This window comes from Topomyia yanbarensis, chromosome 2 (assembly GCF_030247195.1).
Source record: "Topomyia yanbarensis strain Yona2022 chromosome 2, ASM3024719v1, whole genome shotgun sequence".
NCBI lineage: Eukaryota > Metazoa > Arthropoda > Insecta > Diptera > Culicidae > Topomyia > Topomyia yanbarensis.
This window is the reverse complement of record NC_080671.1, coordinates 322,301,724-322,311,110: the sequence shown is the minus strand read 5'-3', so window position 1 is coordinate 322,311,110 and position 9,387 is coordinate 322,301,724. Positions and strand designations below refer to the sequence as shown.

The 9,387-nt window shown below is 38.4% G+C and overlaps 1 protein-coding gene across 5 annotated transcripts in view; it reads left to right on the top strand.

Annotated features, from left to right (window-relative positions):
- Positions 1-987: 987 nt before the first annotated feature.
- The window catches only part of LOC131683754 (lachesin), a 332,969-nt gene continuing 324,569 nt past the window's right edge, over positions 988-9,387 (top strand). For 4 of the 5 annotated variants that reach the window (XM_058966018.1, XM_058966017.1, XM_058966013.1 and 1 more), the window contains exon 1: positions 988-1,698. The gene's annotated coding sequence lies outside the window, so the exon portion shown is untranslated. Of the gene's footprint in view, positions 1,713-9,387 lie in introns of all 5 variants that reach the window. The other variant, XM_058966014.1, reaches the window with a different exon arrangement.

Sequence of the window (9,387 nt, the reverse complement as noted above, 5' to 3'; positions counted from 1 at the left end):
CTGTTCTATATCCTTCCGGCAGTCGTGCAATTTCACTGACTGCACAGAACTCTGAAAAGCGAGCGAAATCGTCTTTGAGATCTAGCGGCTCCTCGTTTAGTGAGCCATTTACGCGACTTCCGAAGGGACATGCTTTGAATTTGTAGGGCGCTAATTGCTCGACTGTTTCACTTCTGATCTTCCAATATCCAAGTTCAAATTCAATACCAATCGATTTCGTTTCGCTAGCGACAAATTATGGCTCACGTATAATACGCCTTTGATATTCTTATACGTAAAAGAAACCAAGTTTACATTGTGTGCAAATTTCTGCATTATGCATTAACCTGAGTGCATCCATTCTTAACTGTGCGCGATATAAAGTGCAAACATTGTATGCATTTTTAACAGGCAATCTTGAGATTGAAAAAAAGCATTTGATTGGCTGGCAATCGCCGTCATGATGAAAAGACCACTGCGCGAGTAGAACGTTCGACAAAAATTTTCGCAAAGCGGAAAACGATGTCAGTTTGAAAGTGAAGCTTCTTTTGCGGTTAGTCACCTACCTCACGGAAGCGATTTTAGCTGCTGTGCTGGGAGAAAAGCTACGTGTCAAATTATACAGCAATTAAAATTCATTTTGGCTGCTTGAACTTTGAAACAGAGGAAAAAAAAGTTCACCTGCTATTAACTACAAAATTTGTATGTTGTAACGAGTTACCACGTTTAAAGGAAGGTATTCATCGGACGATGCAAGTTGCTTAGAATTTTCATCTATGTATGGTGCACGAACAGCGTAGAAGCAACATAATGAAATGTTCAGGTAATTCTCAGCAGAGCCGAAATGGGAGCAATTTTCCAAGCAAAGCTCTCTGCCAGCTAACTGACAGCATTGGTGTTGGGGAAAATGGGGTTTTCTCTCTTGCTGGCGAGCATCCTGCGGCTGCACGGGCTCCTGCATATAGAAGCACTTTTCACGCAACAAGGATGTTAGTTTACGACGAGGTTTTGATTTCGAAGGATGCAAAAAATCGCGGCCGTTGTTCTCAGCTGTGGATAAAAATTGTGGTGCGTGAAAGGAAAGTTGCTTCCATGGAAACTGTTTATACCAAAGCACTACAACTACTGAAGGAGCTGTGTTTGCGTACGGTCTGGCGAAAGAAGGAATTTGTTGCTTTTCGTGGTCGACATTCGCCGACGCTTCGGTTAGCGGGTGGCAAACTTCAATAGAAACGAAACGGAAGTCTGGGAAAATTGTGTAAAAGCGTGCGGTGAAATGTGATGACGATGTGATAATTATACGGTTGGTGGTCCACGGATACCGAAGAGCGGATTATTCTAGCCTGCGGAATAAGGTCGTAGGAAAAGGCAAATTTTGTAAGAAGAAATTGTGTAGAAATATGTGTGACCTCGACCTACAGAGAAATTAACGCGGATATTGACAGTGTAGATGCATCGGTTTGCTCACTAGCGAGCAGCGTGGCAGTAGAGCAAATATTTTACTTGCGTGACATCTAGCCTAAAGTGTACCAGTGCACGCCAGTGGATATATTTAGTGGTAACTGAAAATAAATCAACACCCTGAATGGTTGAGTGTGCATCAATGGCATGCATGGAATATCGAACGACTATCTGTGATTCACATTGATTGCTGGTGGTTCCTAATACCGCGTGAACACAGAACGAAGAGGCGTACGTTAAGCTGGATTTATTCATGCCGTAGGTTTCAACCCGTATGTATATTGTATTATGTGCGCGACCGTATGTTTTTTGTTATGTTACTATTCCAAGTTTTACGGGCAAGGAAAATCCTCCCCAATATGTGCCGACTGGCCACCCACCAACCCATCCTGTTGCATGCAGCGGAAAAGGCATTTACGTTATTGCGATTTGACGCTGATGGAAGCGGGCACCATGTGACATTGTTATGAAATAATCATGCATGCATTCACCGCTGGTACGAAATGAGTTTGTGAGCAGGGAAACAATAAATGTCTCCTCCCCTCCCGCTTGCTTGCACATTTAGTGGTAACGCTGCTGATGGCGTTCTGGAACAATAGTAAACTGGCACGAAGCGAATGTGCAACACCATGAATGTGTGGAATTAATGTTTTCTTGTACCAATTACATTTCGAAATTATTGCGGCAATGGTACGATGGAAATGTGGTATTGTAAAGATTGGTAGAACAGTTTCAGAGTCATATGGCCTTCGCTTCTGTTCGATATTACTTCAACGATAATCAGAATGTTGGAACTTTACTGAATAGTTGCGGACCGCGTGAAGTGGGTTTGGAATATCGTTATATCGTTATAGTTATAAACACACAATTGAGTGTTTTTATGCGGATTAGTTTTAAGTGTTTAGTACATTGAAACTGTTTTTCTATCTTGAAGGACAGCAGTGTTTTTTGTGGGACACGAACCAATTTAAACAGTATTTAGATCTATCGCGGTATGTTTCTTCCTTAATCTAAGTGTACTATCTACTATGACATATCACTAAATTGGTTGGTGATTATTTTTATTGAGAAACACACACTTCCCAGTTATGCCCTAAAATTCGCAGCTTACTACCTCTTTGGGATTGGCAATCCAAATATCGAAATTCTCCTCAATACGCCGCATACTCGGATCAGATGCTATGATGTTTCACTTTTAGATTCGTAGACGCGGCATGCATCGTTTGTAAAGTTACCAATTTTCTTAAAATGAAATTTACTCCGAGAGTGTTCGGTATATAGTCCTGTCATGATGCATATTTCAAATAAATTTCTTTGATTGCCTTAGTCCAGTTAAGGTGGTCCAATTGTTTTTATAACTATGATTTCTCACTTTTTAAATTCGATTTGAGGCTCTACAGAATGGTTCTGAGCCGATAAAATCAAAGGAAGATCTTTTTTTGTTTTTTCATTCTCTGAAACTCTACAATGTCCAGGAACCAGGGATGGATCCAGAGAAGGGGTACTGGGGTTCCGCACTCCTTTCCCAGAAACAATCAAATTTTTGAAGAATTTTAAATTAGTTTCAGTTTCAAGTCAACTTCAAATTCATATTTTTATATTCTTTAGCGTCATCAAAAACATACAAATATAAATCTGTAATAAAAACTTAATTGTGTTCTTCGCCATTTTTTTTCAAAAATGTACACACTGTGCCAACTTTAAAGCAAAAAAACTTTTCCCCTAGAGGATATCTCCAGTGCCGCCACTTTGGTTTAACTTCTCAGCATCTCAGCACAGGTCCTCGCTGTTAATCTACAGTGACCCGGAGTTAACCCAACTCCACCAGGAGATGGATAAAGTCGATCGTTTTTCCTTTGTGGAAAAGTTTCGCTGGTTAGCTTGTTGAACAAGTGCATATTAGAGTGACAAGAAAAAATGGCCCGTATCGTTTCTTATTTTCACTTACAGTGATAATATGAAGCATACACTTATGCCACCTAACGGTGAAAATGCGTGCTAGTGGGTTTTCTCCATGTGAATTGTCGAAAAATCCCATACAAACTTCAGGCACGTTGGCCGGTAGCTAGACTTGTTCGATTTGCTTCAAATTTGGTGTAAGTCTTCCTGGTGGGACTAGAAATTGACTCATGGGTGGGTCGATTGAGTTTTCAAACATTCATTATTTTTCTGGATAGTCAGAATATATATATATATATATATATATATATATATATATATATATATATATATATATATATATATATATATATATATATATATATATATATATATATATATATATATATATATATATATATATATATATATATATATATATATATATATATATATATATATAAGATATATACAGAATATTTCATTTCAAAATCAAAATATAAATTCAGGCTCCCCCCCCCCCCAATTTTTCTAGATCATCCGCCCCTACCTGTAAATTAGTATAAATTGATAAGATTTTTCTCCACCAATTGCACCGGAGTGCAAGAATACACTCCCATACTTGCTTTGAGCGACATGTAGGAGCCCTTAATGCATTGAGCGCAGCCTGACTATCTGAGAAAATGTAGATATTTGCATACCGGTATTTTCTATTCAGACACACGTAGCTGCATTCTTGAATTGCACATATTTCTGCTCGAAACACTGTCGGTTAGTATCCCATGGCGATAGTTGTGTTCCTCTGGTCCTGTAATACCACATCTTGTCAAACGGTCCATTTTTCACCCATATGTGTAGAAAATCACAGCCGTCGAAGTCGAAGAATAGGACCATGTTCCCAAATTGACCGTTCAGTCTCAGTAATTTTATAGGTAGTTTCAAAGTTTAGCATCGCATACACCCAATCGTTATTTGCAATGACCAAGTTAAATATCTACATAATAATTGTTTAGTTAAATATCTACATAATAATTGTTATTTCCAATGAGCTTGTTTTCGCCTCTAATTGTATCACCTGATGTAGTGGAAGGAGATGCAATGTTGCATCTAATGCTTTCGATATAGTACTTCGCATGGCACCGGTTGTCGCTCCACAAGCAAGCCTTTGATGCTCAAACGAAAAAAAAAATCAATGTCTTATACCATTCGACTCAGTTCGTCGAGATCGGAAAATGTCTGTGTGTGTATACATTTTTTTACTTGGTGGTAAAGCTTTTACGCAACCCAGCACACGTTCAGTAGTTAGACCATACTACCGATTTCGTCCATCATGTGCCAGAGTAAGGGACTCTGAACAGAGAAGATAACCCTGAACCCTACTCCTCTAAACTCTACCAAAGAGTCCGACATTTGCCTGATCCCCCAGATTCCATTTAAAATGACTACTTCGGGGAGAGACATGCTAATGCACTTCACATGATTCGATGTCTAACTGGTCGTGCTAGATTTCGCTGGTTTCATAACCGCCATATCATGCCCTCCTCTCTACGTTGACCAGTTGGATGCCGTGGTCGATCCAGCGATTCTGTTTGGAGGGTACCTTCCGTTTCACTGGTGCCCAACGAACATATACTGGTGGTTTGTCGTGCTCGGTGCTACTCGGCGTAGTCCCCGACGGTGGAGCTAGCCTACCTCGGTGGGGAGTTCCCCGATGAAAGAATGTCTCACGCAACCGTTGACGGACGCGTTATTGTGTGTATGTATGTATGTGTGTGTATGTGGAAAAAATGTTACATCTGTTTCTCAGAGATGACTGAACCGATTTGCACAAACTTAGTCTGAAATGAAAGGTTCCTATAGGCTATTGAATTTTTTATTGATTGGACTTCTAGTACCGGAGTTACGGGTTGAAGAGTGCGGCCACACAGCAAATTCCCATATAAACTGAAATGGAAAATTCTCAAAGGGCCCGACCGTCGGTTATCACGGTAAAGATGGACACGTCTATCGATACCAGCACACATGCTAGTGAACTCGGGTGATTCGTAGTTATACTGCCTAAGCTCGACCCTCATTAGCAGAAGACAAAGATTTAGCCCGTACGATATTAAGCCTGTTCTAATGACCCTGCTCAAGAAGAAAAATAGAATTCTCAATGATATGTGACATCATTCTAGTTAGGATGATTTTTTCAAATAATTTACTAATAGACTAATTGGTCGATAGCTAGATGCTTCTGCTGGGTTTTTAGCTGGCTTCAAAATAGGAATAACCTTGGCATTTTTCCATCTTTCAGAGAAGTATGATAATTCAAAACATTTATTGAATATTTTGACCAAGTATCTCATGGTGATTCCGGGAAGGTTTTTAAGAAGAATGTTGAAAATTCCATCATAACCTGGAGCTTTCATATTTTTTAACTTTTTCATGATGGATTTGATCTCATCATAGTTTGTTTCAACAATATCGTCTAGAGACAATACTTGATTTGAAACGTTTTCATATTTTTGTAAGACTTCGGTTTCAATAGGACTCACAACGTTGAGATTGAAATTATGGACGCTTTCAAACTGCTGAGCAAGTTTTTGAGCTTTTTCTTCGTTTGTAAGAAGTATGTGGTCACCTTCCTTCAAAGCTGGAATTGGTTTCTGAGGTTTCTTAAGAACCTTAGAAAGTTTCCAGAAAGGTTTAGAATTTGGCTTGATTTGTTCAACCTCTTTCGCGAAATTTTCATTTCTTAAGAGTATGAATCTATGCTTAATTTCTTTTTGTAGATCCTGATAGATACATTTCATAGCAGGATCAAGAACGTTGATATTGACGTCTTCGAATATTCTTCAAGCGAATCAGAAGTTGAAGATCGTCGTCAATAATAGGAGTATTAAATTTTTTCTATGTTGTTGGTACTGATAAATTTCTAGCATCAACTACAGAATTATTTAAATTTTGTAATGTCGTATCAATTTCAGCTTTATTTTGTAAATCAAGGTCATGATTAAAATTATTCTCAATATAAATTTTGTATCTTTCCCAATTCGATTTGTGATTATTAAACACTGAGCTAATGGGATTGGAAACAGCTTCTTGAGAAAGTGAAAAAGTTACTGGTAGATGATCAGAATCAAAGTCAGCATGTGTAATCAATTCGCTACAAAGGTGACTTTGATCTGTCAAAGCCAAATCAATTGTTGATGGATTCCTTACAGACGAATAGCACGTAGGACCATTCGGGAACAAAATTGAATAATAACCAGCAGAGCAATCATTAAAAAGTAATTTACCGTTGGAATTGCTTTGAACATTATTCCAGGCTCGGTGTTTGGCGTTAAAATCACCGATTATGAAGAATTTCGACCGATTTCTTGTAAGTTTTTGTAAGTCTCCTTTCAAGAAATTAATTTGCTCGCCAGTGCACTGAAAAGGCAAATAGGCTGCAGTAATAAAAATGATACCAAGATTAGTTTCAACTTCGATACCCAAACTCTCGATTACCTTGGTGTCAAAAGACGGCGTAACGGAATGTTTGATCCTGGGATTAACCGTTATTGCGATTCCTCCGCCGAATCCAACAATTCGATCAAACCGATGAATAACAAAATTAGAGTTACTCTTCAATTTAATATTTGGCGTTAAAAAAGTTTCGGTCACAACGGCTATATGCACATTATGTATCCTCAAGAAGTTGAAAAATTCGTCTTCGCACGTTTTTAATGAACGAGCATTCCAATTTAATAAATTTAAATGATTATTTAAAGTCATTGTTTAACTTTAATTTCATTACAATTTTGTTGGCAAATTCCCAACCCGCTTGAAAAGCTTCAAACATGGAGGTAGAATTTAACATGGCAATCATCATAGGTAACATAGAGTCTTGCAAGTATTTTAATTTTTCTTCCGTTACGCTACATAGATATAATGGACTAAAGGACGCTTGGGTGCAAACGAGTTTGTAGGCGTGGTAACGGTAGCCGTTATTTTGGCCTTGTTACCTGCTGCTGAAGCATAAGATGACACACCATTTTAGGATGGTGTGACAGGGGTAGAAGAAGTTGTTAATCTATTTTTAATCGGATTAACACGTTTGGACGTGTTTTCTTGAAGTGTACCTGAAGAAGTAGGTACATTTTTATCTGTTGTTTTTGTTGTCTAGAACGAGAATTTATAATTTTTTCTCGAACAGGACAATCCCAGAAATTCGATTTATGATTTTCGCTACAATTAGCGCATTTGAAACTTTTTGTGGTTCGTGTGCGACTTATCACCACAGATCGTACATTTGAAATCCAAATGACAATTTTTTGTACCGTGCCCAAAGCCTTGGCATCTACGACACTGGGTCAGATTTTGAATTCTGCCCCCATGTCTATAAATTGTTCAATTCGTTGGTTATTTCATCCAAACTTTGACCTTGTGGTAGCCCTTTCAAGACAGCCTCGAATGGTCTATCTGTCTTGAAATCATATGAATAAAATTTATATAACTTCTCCGTAAGATGCTGGAGCAGTTGTTTGTGTTCAATCAGTGCCTCTGCTGTAACTCGACATTCTCCTCTTCGGCCAATCTGAAAAGAGACCCTCACGTCCGGAAGGAACGTCGAAAGCTCAGTTCGAAAGGCTTTGAAGTCGGAGATCATCACTATTATAGGCGGAGGTGATTGCGTTTTCTTCTCATTGGCATTATGCACAATGCGAGGAAATTTAGAAATTTCATCAGCTTCACATTCGGATAAAACATCGAATGAGTTGCTGCAGTCAATTGAATTTTCGGGTGGAGAAGATACCCTTTTCCGTTTACCTTTAATTTTTGGCACACGGCCTTTCTGGGAGGACCCAGGCATGTTGGAAGAATTAAATATTTCTTTAGGCTGAATTGATCTTGAAAAATGTTTTAGTCTTGAAAAAGACTGATTGAGTAGAAAAAATAGGTAGTCTTGAGAAAGACTAATTGTCGAAAAAAATCTAGGTAGTCTTGAGAAAGACTGATCGAGCGAAAATATAGGTAGCCTTGAGAAAGACTGTTGCTGTTGAAAAACTCTAGGTAAACCAGGAGCTATCAAGATTTGTGACCGGTTCGAACGAAGGTTGGAAGGTAGCGTATGAAGGGAGCTTGCATCGCATCCGATAAAGAATTGCTTATTTCTTTTCCTACAATATCTAACAGACTCGGTTACTTCCTGTGGAGGGAAATTCATTTGGTTACCTAGAAAAGTAATCAGAAGCAACTATAATATCAATCCTTCCTCTCGTTATCGGTATATTTAACAGTATTATCGAGCAAACGGAAAGCCCATAATACCCCCATGCTCATAGGGTTTGACATGGATTCAACTCATGAAAATACCATCACCATGGTCCGGTAGATCCTATATAAAATACCATATGTTGGTGTATTTAAGGGTTATTGAGACCATTTTATGATGTCTTGATGGTTGTGAACTATGGCACGGACATTGTTTAAGGTCTTTTAAAGGTGCTATGTGGTGTTTGAACCCATGAGTATTTGTTTGGGTTACCACTGTGTCTCTATGTGTACAGTTAACATTTGCCCTTACCAGAATACCACTGAATCGACAAAGATTATCTTACCTACTTGAATAGATGTTGCTAGAATATTACTAGCCCACAAGTAACAGCAAGTAATCACCACAGTTTGAATGCACAACAGTGGTGCCGCGATAATGACGTAGACGTCATTCAGACAGAAATAAACCCAATCGAAATGTATTAGGGTATCAACAAAGTTATATTGAAGAGTGATCATTATTATTATTATTATTAGGATGATATTTCAATCAACAGATATTAGAAAAAAGTCAGTTGGTTGACCAACAGCTTGTACAGTTGATGGCATGTATCAAGTGTAAAGTTGGAATTTTCATTCGAGAGAAATAAGAATCGCCAAACCCTAATATATCTAAATTACAATAAATGTGCAACATTTTCTTCTAATAACGTTTTACTGTAATATAATCTGCGATTCTTGCGTTTGAAAGGGTATCGATTTAAATCGGCTGGGCTTCAAGTTGGCACAGATCAGATTTCTGTGGCCGTCTAGGATCCCGTACCTTTA